The 13,745-nt window shown below is 39.7% G+C and overlaps 1 long non-coding RNA gene across 1 annotated transcript in view; it reads right to left on the reverse strand.

Annotated features, from left to right (window-relative positions):
• The window catches only part of LOC104696096, a 42,076-nt gene extending 32,949 nt beyond the window's left edge, over positions 1 to 9,127 (reverse strand). Inside the window, exon 1 of the long non-coding RNA XR_752958.4 lies at positions 8,980 to 9,127. This is a non-coding gene — a long non-coding RNA (uncharacterized LOC104696096). The remainder of the gene's footprint in view (positions 1 to 8,979) is intronic.
• Positions 9,128 to 13,745: the final 4,618 nt, after the last annotated feature.

A 13,745-nucleotide genomic window follows, 5' to 3' on the forward strand; every position in this document is an offset into this window, starting at 1 on the left:
ACATATTGTATTATCAGAAGTCCTCCTCTGTTGTACTTTAGGTTTGTTTACATTCCCGTCACAAAAATTTGCTATAGGCAGATATGGAAACAAACTACATAAGACAATATTCTCTGTCTTTCAATTTCAGCAAATTTTTTAACACTGCTATTTGACAAGAATGCCTTTCCAAAGCTTGATTGTTAACAGACTTCAGGAAAAAAAATTATTTCATAAATAACATCCAACGTTTCAGTTTGTAAGTTCTGAAAACGTGTTTACTGTTTGAGAAACCTCCAAATGGGAAAGGAAAACAGGAAATAAAAACATCTGATTAATAAAGAATGGTGGGATTTAAGTTGTTTTTTAAAGAATAGTTCAAATGAACCAAGAACAAACCAAATTTAATAGAAGCCCTTCTATTTTCATAAAATAAGAGAACTTCAACACTAGGATTTTTGCTAGTTTCCTACACGCACACACACTCATGTGCCACTCCAATGTGGAGAAAGTTTCTGAGATCCTAAATTGCTCAAATGTCTCCATGGGTAGCCCCTCTGATCAAAATTTCACAGAAAACTGCAGTAACATCTCCCAACCTCTGCTGAGAATAAGGGAGAAAATTGAAACCAGAGAGCAAGAGACCAGCTTACAAAGACCCTATCCCCCCCCCCCCCCAGTTTGGTGTGCATCACATAGCGCTCTCCATGTCCAAAGGTTAGTGCTACAGCCAAGGGCTTATGGCAGACAACAGTTCTGAAGTCAAACATCTCTTAAACTCCTCTAATTTTAGGCATGCCTCCTATTTGCAGAACTGGTCATGAGTAACTGGCATTTTTACTCCTTTCTAAAGCCAAAAGTAATCAGGTCAGAAGATGCTCATGGGCAAAACAGGCAGGTGAAAGGCACAGTCCAAACTTCACTCCAGCAGCAGTAGAAGAGCAGCCATGCAGCAGAGCACTGTGCAGGAGAACCAGCAGGAAGACTGGAAGCAATGCTACAGGTGGCATCAAACCCATACCCACTCAGTAACTACAGTTACACAGTGCAAAGTTAAGAAATGCGTTGTCCCTCTCTCAGGATCACAATTTCTCCTGCTGATGTGCAGATCTTTGTTCCTACTTACTGGCACTCAGCAGAATTCTTCACTAAAACAGAGCTGCTCTACCGACAACTGAAGTGATGCCCCATTGCTGTGAGGTGCCATCAGCTCCATTTCAGGGACTGTAAATGCTTCTGACCACACTCACAGCAGGGCCACTGAGTGGAAAACACACTGAAATGAGTTTTCAGGTTTCACCCATTGCTATACAAAACCTCTTTCACACACAGGAAAAGCCAAGACACTGCTTTACTCCTAGGACATTGCAGCAGCCCCCGCTTGTCCTGGCAAGGCCATATCTTTCCAGAGAACAGTATGAAGCAACTGAAAGGATTATGGTTTCAGCTTGGCAGTGATTTTGTATTGAGACATGGCTTTAGCCTCACAGAAGAGGTTTATGAGGTGGACAAATCATAATCTCTGTATAGCCCTAAGACACCACTTCTAAACATAAGATGCTTAGCACTTAAAGTAAGCTTCCCAGTGACTCTCCGTTAGAAGGTCTGTCCTCCTTAGTCATCCCCACTAAAAAGAGAACCATCCAGGCCATGTTCACTTCAACTCAGTGTGGACACTGTTCTCACAATCACAAATGTTTTTCACAAGCAGGAATTTGCTTTGTTTCTTTATTAATTACCAGTGCTGCTTAAAAATCCAACACCTCACAGCTTGTCTCTACTCTTCCAACCACAACTGCTGAAGTTAACTCAGATGGTTATTTCTAACATAACAATGACTGTCATACTTTCCCCTCAAGTGCTAATAGATGCTTTAGTACAAAAGATGTGGACAGATTAAAATGACATACAGGATTAAACAGTTTACAAACACAAGGTAAATTGATTTGAAAATCCTGGTAACTGCTGACATATACTTAAAAACAGTTATTACAGCAAATGTTGAGTGCAGGTCTAGTGACAGTCATTTTTGCTCATGGGGAGCCAACATGTAATACTGTAATTTCATCCAAAACTGCCTGAGAACTTCTAGCTATGAGGTTCCAATGGGTATAAACCAGTTATGAAAAAACCCTCTCCCCTTCTGAGACAGCTCAAATACTGGCTTCACTTAGTGCCTCTCACCTGGCAATGGCTACCACAAAGAATTGATTGGGTATTTTTGAAAACTGGAACTGTAAAATGTTCAGTTTGGGAGAAAAAGCGTGTAAGTATAGAGAGGTCAACTGCTTTCTCACTGATCCAAATTTAAGCCTGCTCTTAGTGTGAACGTGTATCAGGTAGCAACATGTATCATCAGCCTGAATCAAACTGAAGAATTCTCTAATATACACATTTACAATTACAGTCTTTGAAAGCACAGGAAAGTTCAAAATCTCATAGCTCTCAGCTTAACTTACAATTTCCTTGCCCGTTTCCCACACCCCATATATGCTGCACAAACAGGTACCTACACATAGATGTTCGCTTGCCAGCTGTTGTCAGGCACAATACATATAAGGAACTCCACCAGTATGTATTTTGAATGCTATCCCAAATTGGAAGCAATTTTCTGTCTCAGAAATGCATTCTAATTTTCTCTTAGTATTACAGAATCATATATACCTACACAAATGTGAGATTAGAGCTGAACAAGTTTTTCTTTCACTCTTTACTATCACACCTTTAGTATGATGTTTTCCTCACATCTCTGTGAATAACTTAAATCAATTCCACAAAGAATATTCACTCAAAGACTTACTGCAGAAAAGGAAATAGGAAACAATTTGGGGATTGCAGAATGCATAGGATGAGCCCCAGAACTCTTTGACAAACATAAACTGTAAGATTACCTTTTCATTTCCTGCACTGAACAGAGTAAAATAACCATGGAATAAATGAAAGACGTTTTGTTTTTAAAAACATAGCCCTCTTGATGAAGTATTGTGAAATCACAACTCATTTTTCTCGTATCTTTAAATATGGTATTTAACTGAGTAATTATTTCAGTCATGTAGGCCACGTGGATGAGGAGCTGGATAGACTTTTGTGTTGGTTAAATTATAAATAACCCCATACAAACACTGTTTTACTAGAGCAAGAGAAGTACAGACTCCACTTCTGAGGGGAGAAAAAAAGAAAAAATGGCAAACTCTTGCTTCCTGTTATGTTTCATGTTATCTTTCAAAAGTTCAGCAGCAAAGAGCTACCATGAAAGAAGCCAGAGTATTTAATGAGACAGCAACTGGCAAATAACACATTTCATGGGACAAGTTGTACTTTTTCTTCACGCTAGTCAATAAATTATATTTTAATGCATGAAAAGTACTGCCTATAGGTCTTTAAATAAATATTAAAGGACAGGTAAAAAGAAGCAATGTATTAATTTGGGGGAAAACCTTACTGTTTACTGAAATGAATTTAAAAACTAAACTAATTGGAGTCAAAGAGGCAAAGAGAGTCTCTTCACTTCACCTGAAAGGTGAGGGAAATTTGATGAACTAGTACTTACATGAAAAATATTTTACACTGGTTTCTGTAACTGCAATTGCAGGCTAATTTCAAATAGAGTAAAGCCAATAAAAAACTTGTTCCTAAAATTTAAAAATTTCTAATTTAGTATCTGTGAGATTTTTTATTTGAATGTCAAAAAAGATTGTTCTGCCTGTATTTCTGCATCAAAGTCTCTCTTCTGGTAATGGTGTCATTGAACAACATCCTTAGCTTCAGTCTGCCTTCTTTTACACCTTGGCATCCACATCTACTGCCCAATTTCAGTTAATCTTTGTATTACTGGTTCACAGCTGTACCTTTGCATGCTTTCCCTGCAGTCTTCCTTCAGTTCCCTAGTATGGATACAGCACATCACCTGAATGTTCATGTAACTCTCCACGGCAAAGAAAACTCTGTGCTGAGTTCAGCAGCATCAGTGTTCCTCTCTTATAGTGGTGCCACCAAACTGCCATTTCGGTCCCGTATTTGATACCTTCTTCCTTCTCCCTGAATATAATGGATCTCAGTAATCTGGTTTCTTTTCTAGGCTTTTCCATGTATTTCCAGGTTTAAATTTATGCTTTACCAGCTAAAATGCAGACTGGCATTTGGTCAAGGTGCTCTTTAGGAAATCATGGTACTGTGTCTCAGCTCCTGCACCACAATCCCTTTGCACATGGCAGCAAAAGGGTTTCTTTCCTTTCCCTCCCACAACCCAGATGTCAGTCCTTCCTGTTCACACTTCTAGCCTGAAGTACATTTAGTGTTGGGTTCAAGCCACTGAACAAATTCACCATAGGGTAAAGACCATCTTTAATCAAAGTCTTAATTCTTAAAACTACTACCTTGAATTTCCTGCTTGTCTTTTATTATAATATCCATGTAAAATGGAAAACAAAACTATGTCTCTTTTTTTCCTACCAATGTTCCTGTTCTGTGTGCATTTGTAAGGTATCTTCTTATTGGCATTCCTACTTTCAGCTCTAACAAACCCATTGCTACTTGCATCTCTAGAAGACCATTAAGATTTATAATTTGTATGTACTTTTATTCTTTTGTTTTTCTAAATGCTGATTCTCCTAGGTTCCCTTGCTCTTCAACCTGAGCGCTGAAAAAATCTGCCAAACAAGAATGAACTTGTCCCTGGACAAATTATTCTTGCAGCTTTAGAGGCTGTATTCAGAAACTTTTCCCTTTAGCTGAGTGAGTGATTCTGCCCCTGGGAAGGTGTGGTCATCAGCATTCACATAATATTAGCATTCAACACATCCCTGAGTGAGCTCATCTTTCTACAACCCCAGGGTATCACTGTTTCTCCACTTCTGCAGCACTCTCTCTGAATTGGCACTGCAGGCATTACTGTGTTAGTCAGGAGTTTAAACCTTTACTAATCTTGTACCTATATACAGAAATAATGGTCCATACAGCCTCTGTGTGAAAGCAATCACAGAGGCATTCAGCTTCTATACATTCTCATGGATATAATGCAGAGCTCAAGAAGATTTCATGGAGTCTGTGCCTGGTTTGATTGGTTTGGAAAATAAGAACAGGCAGTTTTACCTTATCTGAAGAACTATTTACCAAAGACGCCTCATTACAGATTTCACCCAAACATCTGCACTGACTATTGAAAACCACCAACAAATGCCCAGCTAAGATCAAAGGAAACCTTTTAGATGGGGTCCAAAGTAACAAATGCTCATTTTCAGAAGTCAGTGCATGTGAGACACACTCACACAGCCATGCCAGCTGCACGAGGATCTACGTTCTTTCTTAGCACTACTTGTGCTGTAAGAAGTGGTGTTGGTATGGGATCTCCAGACTCACAGTTCATGCTGCTCACTTCTAAAGTGACATGTAACACTTGCTTTGGCATTGGACAATTCATGTCACAGAAACCATTCATGTCTGACTGCCAGGAAGAGCAGAAAGCCAGATATGAGGTGCTGATCACTGCAGTAGCAGTAGCCTTGCTTTGTGAGCTTTATCCACATGGTCTCAAACTACAGAAATATCAAGGAGTTCCACACACAGCAAGGTGCCCCATCACTGTGCCTATGTGATGCAGCACCACTGATATGTTTAAAGATATGGGAAAATGCCCATCAACATACTGAAAACCATGCTGAGAGATGCTGATGTAGAACTCCTCCACTCATTACTGGCCCAATCACAATATGCCTATCCTGTGCTAGGGGGTTCACAATAGAAAGATGCTATATATGCAAATCCTAAAAAATGAATGCCTTTGCTTTCAAAATTTCAGTATGGGTTTGTTTCTTAAATTACCTGATTAATAGCAAGTGGTCGTAGGTTCTGGCATTCTTCTCAACTAAGAACTGGGCCATGATCACCTGAATTTTAAGCTTACTCAAGTTTCCAGAGAGCTTTAAAGACACTAGCTGGAATACTGTTTTGGTTCATTGTATGATAAATATTACATATTTGGTTCAAGTAATGGTTTATTCAGCATATATCCTATTTGGAATTAGGAGTCTGAAACCATTGTAGGCCGCTGAATTTCACACATCTGTCTGGGGGATGTGTGCCGTTGTAAGAGATTTGTCTGATTTGCACTTACACTGTGGAACTTTATTGAACCTCTGGCATCCTTTATCAGATTTAACACAATTTCAACATGTTTAATGTGTGTCGGTTTTGACAAATTTGGAGGAAAATATCCTCTGAGAGAAGGCAGGTTACAACCACCTCTCCCCCACCAGGTCCAGGAAAAAAAACTTTCTTTGGAGAAAAGTGAAACAGATAAAAAAACTATTTCTTTAACAAACACACATGAAAAGAATAGTAACGCTGAATAATAAAATCTCTTGCTGTGGAGAGAAACCTGGGAAGATTTCAGAGTCCTTCTGTAGGTGTGGTCTCTCTCCTCCTCGGAGCTGGGTCGATGTGGGCCCACCTCCAGGGCCTCGGTGCAAAATTCTCCTGGTGTGTTCTGATGTTGAACCAGTCCAGAAGAGAAAAAGGGAGAAACCGAAGTCCCAGGAAAACAAAGTTCAACTCTCCGTCTCCCTCCAGAGAAAAGGAGCCAAAAGCTGGCTGAAAAGCAAGAAGGGTGCTTCTTCTGCTCTTGCTGCTGCAGCAGGACACAGAGGAGTGTGTATCTGTGTCCTTGAACAACTGTTTTGAAAAGCTTGCTCAGTTTTTTTCCTCTCCCCCCTCTTGGGCTCAGTTTTAAAGGCACAGAATGGCACGGAAATAATTTGTGGGTATAGAGCATCAATAGGGGATACACATCATATAGTCACCCAAAGACGGAGGGGATTTCCTGAATCCAACCTACAGACAACTCTTTCCAGGACTGTTTTTATTATTTCCAGGGTAGCATATAAGAAAGAGGAAGGGGATGATAGAGACATCTGTAAAGCACCTGTCATTATTTGTTATGCTGCTATTTGTATTACTACCTTTTAAGTCCAGTTGTAGCCCTGGAAAACACACACTGAAGCTTTATTGCTGCAAAACTGTACTGCCTTGCCAAAACCACCCATTTCTTCCAAGGTTTCAACAACTACAGAATAGGATTTACTGCCATAAGGTGACCTAAACTAAATGCAAACCAAAGGAAAACATACAGGAAAACTTACAAGCCTTCTACAAAGAACAAATTTCTAATTTTAAGAGACAAACACCACCAGCACATAGGTGGCCTGGAAGTACAGATTTAATTAACACTCCTGCAAACTTCCTCAAAGGCCCAAGATGAAAAGCATGCCTACAGACAAAAATCATGCCCAAAAGAAGCCTGTATGAACGTAGTACAAAAGCAAAGTTAGGTTCTGTGACTAATCCTGGTCCTTAGCCAGACAATGACAGAGACAACAAAAAACCCGACCACATTTAGTAAAGCAACAGTTCTGCAGGACGAAAATGAGCAACACTCATTTTCTCCCCTATACATTTCATAGTACTTTAAAAGTGTCAGGGAACAGCCAGATCCCTGTAACACATTTGCTGTGGAGTCCTCATTAGGGAGAGGTGGTACTGCTGCTTGCTGATGGGACCATCCCTACCAGGACACCTGCCAGGCATGTAGCAAAGATGCAGCGTTTTCTAAACTTCTAAACCCTTTCTTTTGTTACTAAAAAGACAAGTAGGACTATATGCAAATATTGAAACAGTATTGATTTTTTTTCTGACATTTAAGTTTTGCAATTAGCAGCTAGACAGCTCTTAGACTGGCATGAGTTACAAGTGGTGGGAGGAACAGCCCTTCCCGACATCACCTTCCACTGGCTTCAGAATTCACTGAAAAGTAGACTCAGGTCTGTGCCAACAGGGGCAGCTGGGTGAGGAAAGCAAAGGTGCCCTTCATATCTGAACTCAGCAAAACAGTGAGGAGAAGAGCTCCAGTAAGTTCCTACACACAGGACAGATGGTCTCAAAGCCCACAAGCTTGAACTTCGGTGAGATAAATATTCTCAAGCATGGTTTAGGAGAGAGATTGCATGGACTCGAATTGTGCTAGAGCACACACTTAAAATTTAAAGACAAGGGATGGAGATCCAGTGTCTGAGTCACCCACATCTTGGCCCCACTTAGTTTACTAGGATAAATAAAAGCATTGTTTTCCAGATGCATTTGGATGTTGATGCCTGACTCCTCAGCAGAGGAGAGGAGGCTGACGTTGGAGAACCAGCAGTGAGGGAGTTCAGTGTCAGCCACCCAGCAGAATGCAAACAGATACCTCAGAAAATCATACACAGTCTTCTCTGCCAAGGCCTGATGGAGGTTACAGGCTCTGTGAAATCTCAGAGAAGAAGTGGAAAAGGAAAAGCAAAGTATTTTTTAGGGAATCTCAAAGCAATTCAGGAGACAATATGTGCATGTACACCTAATTTCAAGAGAAAATGACTTCTTGGGCATGGCTGCCACTCTGTTCTTGCCTGAGGTAAATGTTCTGAGATGCACAAAACACCCGAGTTTTCTCAGGTGAAAACAGAGCTTGTTTTTCATGTTCAGAAGGTGAAGGGCTTACAGGGGATGTACAAGTGCCTTGCACACGGTAAATGCCATCTCTCTTCACAACCATGATGATGGAGCAAAGGTAAGGCAGGTTATTGAAGCAAAACAGAACTTTGGTGAAGTCACCTGCGCCACCTCCAAAAATTAAGACAACCCAAGGTTACCTAATAATCTAAACCTAAGTCCTCCTGTCTGCATTAAAAAAGTTATATGAAAGGGTGGTTGACAAGAAATTAGGACATCTATCACCGTCAAGAAAAGCCTGATGGATACTCCTGTCAGTGGAGCAGGAAAGAAGAGCCTTCTACCCATCTCCCTGGAGAGGATCTGCCCGTGTCTGTTCAGATGTAATGGTTGAGTACCAAAAAACAGGTGAGTATATAAAAATAGGTATCTTTGTATTCAGCACTTTGGATCCTGAAGCATTGCTGAGTCACACCTGCTTGTTCTAAAACAATAAAAAACTCCCAAAGTTTCATAACTTACCAGAATCTCAACAGTAAGGATGTGAAAGCACTTGAACCGTGTCCTTTTGGCATGTCAGCCACAAGCAGCAAACTGAATTCCAACTGCGAATTCTTACGGTGAGTGCAGTGCTGAAAGCACACACAGTAGTTTTCACATTGAACCCTTCTCTGACCTGTAAGGAAGGCAATCTGTAAGTCTTTCAGAAAAAGAAAAGCAGATAGACACAGGGAAAGGAACGAATTAAACACAAAATTCCCAGGATGTTCTGTTTAGTCATTCTTTACACTATTAAAACACCTTGGAAAGAATTAGTACTCTCCTGCGTGGTAGAGAAACAGCCTTGCAGGAGTAGAACAGTAGCTGGAGTCTCAGAAAAAGGAACACTCTCAGCTCCTGAGCTGGTATTTTACTAAAAGGAAAAACAGTCACAAATTGAAGTTGTACAGGGACTGCACTGAATAACCAGACTGCTGACTCCGATTGCAGATTTCTAAGGCTACCAAGAGGTACAAAAGTTGCCTTAAGACCACATTTGAAGCAAAATGCTACATATCCATACTGACTTTAGAATGGGAAATTCTAAAGCCAATGAATAATCTGACCAGAAATTTTACGCAGGAAACAAAATAATCAATGACAGACTGTGGCAGAAGGTTCTGGGTTACAATTTATGTGGCAGTAGTACTGCCACGACCAGGGATGAGATCCATGAGGCTCTGGATGAAACAGAGAGCATGTGGCATCACAGGTTACTGCTGCCTTCAGCAGCTACAGAGTCACGAGACTCCCTAACCCAGGGAAGAGAGAGAGGGTTTGCCATGATTCTTACTATTCTCTTTGGAATAGTGAAATTTTGCCTAGGGAAAATAAAAATACCCATACTAGTTGGTTTTTTTTTTTTCCTTTTTGGCCCTTTCAAAGGGATATAAACAGGTGGAGTTTTCTCCATCTCTTTCAAAAAGGAAAAGAAAAAACCAACACAACAAAAAACAAACCCCAAAATAATTTAGTACTGAATTTATTGAGCAGAACTGCAACATCAGTTCTACTCTTAAACCATTTAAAATGTGAGTAATATTAGATCTGCCATTCTATTAATCTATTTTGATTTACATCTATTAAACCTTACCCATGGGAAGCATCTCTCAACCCACCTGGAAGTATGGAACTTACTGCTTAGTACCCCGGAGTCATTTACATGGGTTTACATAATCTCCATCTGCTCAGCTGCTTTGACACCACCAACAAATAGACTGAGTCAGATTGATTTTTGTGAGGATTTTTGCAATCCAGATGTTTTGCAGAAGAAAAAGGCTGTATACAATCCATCCACTAAAACTCTTAAATAAAAAGTTATTTTGACCCCCTCCCCCAAATATTAAAAAGGAGAGAGAAAAGTAGTGACTTCCAGAAGAAAACCTTGCATGCACATCACTTGTTCCCAGCCTTCCCTTTTCTCCCAACAGACATGTCTACCTCATGCCTTTTCCCCACTTATTCAAACAGCTAATTCCTTTGGTTTACTTGTACTGAATTATAAAAGCACCATTGCATGAGATGCAAAGAGAAGCATAAACCAAATGAATGTACATACATATTACATTCAGGCTAACGTAATAAAAAAATTAGACATTCTCTTTTCCAGTTTGCTTGTTCACTTAGCTGAACACTTTAAAGAACGCTGACAGTTCTCCTTACCCATTTCCCTTCCCTGGCTTTTGGTGGTTTACCAAAAGCCAAGTGATCAAATGTGGTCAAATGATCACTATCATTTGACCCATAATGAAACTATTTGATGGGTTGTCATTAAATTATTCAATTACATTATGTGATACAAGCACTTCTGTAATTTTCACAGTCTCTGTCTAATTCCAACAGGTTCCTGCTAATGGAAGGGAAGAAAGATGCAAGTGATTCTCCTAAGAAATGTGTAATTTATTCAATAAGAAACTTCATGGCAGTTCAAGGCTGTAAATAGCAGATATTTACAGGAAGCATAGGAAAACAGACAAGGTAGCACAGATATCAGATCTAACTCTTACATGTTGGAGGCAGTGTGTCTCCACATCTTTACTTCTTTGTCAGTGTGTATTTTTCATTGCTACATTACAATCCAAATCCAGTAATTCAGAGAAAATTAATATTAGCATACGGAAAAATCAGAGCGCTATAAACAATTAGTTATGATGGTTTTTTTCCATCCATGTACTTCAATGTTAGATTCAAATGACAAGAGTGTAACGAAAATGGGATGCCCATGTACTTGCAGTAAATAACCATGTAAAACCCAATCCAGCTGACGTCAGTGAATAATTTGCCTTTCTGTTCCTGGGAACTAGGATGAAAGTAGCTTGTCTATGCTCCCAGTTCTACCAATCACTTAAGGTGTGCTTGGAACAGTGTTAGCAAAATTTCTGCAAATGCCTGCCCAAACAGTTTTGCTGAGTTTAAAATTATGTTTATTGTGTTTAGCTTATACCAAGTAAATGAACGAAGCTATATTAAAAAAACCCCACCCCATTACTGTAAGACCAAACACCCAGAGCATTAACTTATTTGTTTTGTATTGTCACATAATTACATTGGAATAGCAATTCTGATAAACACTCTTTTATGGACAAGGTCTTAGAATCCTTTTTAGACCAAAGCGGTCAGTCAGAAACTGAGACCAGTGTTTCACAAGACCACATGAAGCTTGACCAAACCACTTTGATATAAGTGCAACAATTACTGCAAAAAAGTGAAGGTAGAATGATTCAACAAATTAGAAGTTGTTTGGAAGCGAAGACCACAACAACTATCAGCTAACAGCAACGCAACCCTTTCCTATTTCTAGTACAAAGGATTTGATTCTCACAAGTTCCTGCTGAAGAATAAGAATGGAAATGAAAGAAAGACTTGAAACCTTCACCAGTTTCTGCGAAGGAAAAATCTTTCTCATGGAACAGAGTATAGGACAATAGAGCAATTACATTTTAACAGAAATGCCACTGCTCTGGAAGCAAACTTCAAAACGTGACTGTCAGCCCATATCTTTAAGCATTGAGATCACTGCAGTAGTGCCTCTGGAAGAAAAGCCAAGGTGTGAAAGGAGCAGAAGCCAAAAATGCACTTACAAAACTCATCTGACTTACCAAATTTAATATTCAAAAAGGGGGAAAAAATATCTTTGTACAGAAATGCTTTATTGTTTTGTGGCTTTTATTATCCTGGTACATATAAATACATATTTAATCAAGGCGCAAGACTTCACTCTGGACTCCTGAAAACCAGGATCAATACCCTGACAAGCTGTCATATAGAGTAAGCTAAAGTCAAGATTTAAGAGCCTAAAGGCTTCGAATTTTTTTTTCAGACTATATCCATTCAAATCTTCTTCAGCTTCCTGCTATCCCTTGCTCCTTGTGTAATGGTACAAGGGGCACACCCACCGAAATGAAATTTTGCACCCAAATAGAAACCCTGACATAACAAGCACACATGGTTTTTATTTCTCCTCTTATGCTGGTATACTTCTGATTCTCAGTAATTCATTTGTAAGCAGATCATTTTGGTACTAGTCATCAGTGAAGAAACCCCCCAAACTATTTTCAGGAACATAGACAAAAACTTGCTCAATTTCTTCCTCTTGAGTCAAATCTGTTCATCCTCTACTGACTTCTGCTTCCTACAAAGCAAAACCAAAAGCTCCCAAGCTTACTGAATCACTCTAATTGTTCAGGAGTTAGACAGTTTAGCTATTTAGTGCTCTGGTGATCTATTTTGCCATAGGAATCCTTGAATGCCTTCATTTTCTCCCATCCTCTGTTTGCCGTATAAATAGGCCTTCTGTCCACCCAGCAGCCACCATGTAATGCTGATGTCTTGTTTACTGCACTCATAACCTCTCTTTCACCGTGACCTCGCAGTAATAACAGCTTTTGTTTTCACGTGAGATTAGCTGACATAAAGTGACTCTAGCAAAGTATTTATTTGTTGCATTTTTTGGATGAAAAAAATTACATGTGGAATGTTTTTAAGGACTTCAGTTACAGAAGGCTTTGAATTAGCTGTTTGGTTTAGTTGTTTTCATTTGGGTGGGAGACAGACATGAGTAAATTAGTTCTGACAAAACCCTTGATGAATGTTTGATTAAATAATACACATTCAGACTTATAATGAAAAGTGTACCAGGATTCTCAAGATGTGATGGCCATTTTACATGCTATTATCATGCTCTTCTCCAGTCTTAAATCCTCCTAATTCTCTGTCCTCATTCTCTTTCTCCTTGACCATTCCCACTGCCAAAGTCAGTATCAGTTAAAAGAGAACAGCTTCTGCTCTTCAACCACAAGCAGTTCTAATGGTAAAAACAGTCCTTACGAGCTACTGAAGGGTACTGCCAATCTTCTATTTCTCATTTCCACTTTCTTCTTCCTCTTGTCTTCTTGGGCAGTACAAAGGAAGAGAAGCATTTCAGTTGGCTGGCTCATTTGGTAGATATTTCAGCTTTGGCTCTTATCCTGAAAGACTGAGTAAGTACTATCCCATTCTCTTTGACTGGCAGAAAGCAGGGTTCAAGGATATCAGCATGATATCAAGGCAGACGCACGACTGTTCCGTCAGAAAAGTGCTCTGGCCCCTGGCACAACACTCTGGAGGCACACAGACAAGAAGAGAAGGGAATATGCATCTAGTAAGATTACAGTTACCAAAAAAAGAGCTAGTTGGAAACCCAGAAATACCACCTTTTAAAAGCAAAAGTTGGTCTTAAAAAGCAAACCAGTTCCAGCAAGTAAATCCAC

The sequence above is a fragment of the Corvus cornix genome, chromosome 1A, assembly GCF_000738735.6.
Source record: "Corvus cornix cornix isolate S_Up_H32 chromosome 1A, ASM73873v5, whole genome shotgun sequence".
In the NCBI taxonomy this organism is placed as follows: domain Eukaryota; kingdom Metazoa; phylum Chordata; class Aves; order Passeriformes; family Corvidae; genus Corvus; species Corvus cornix.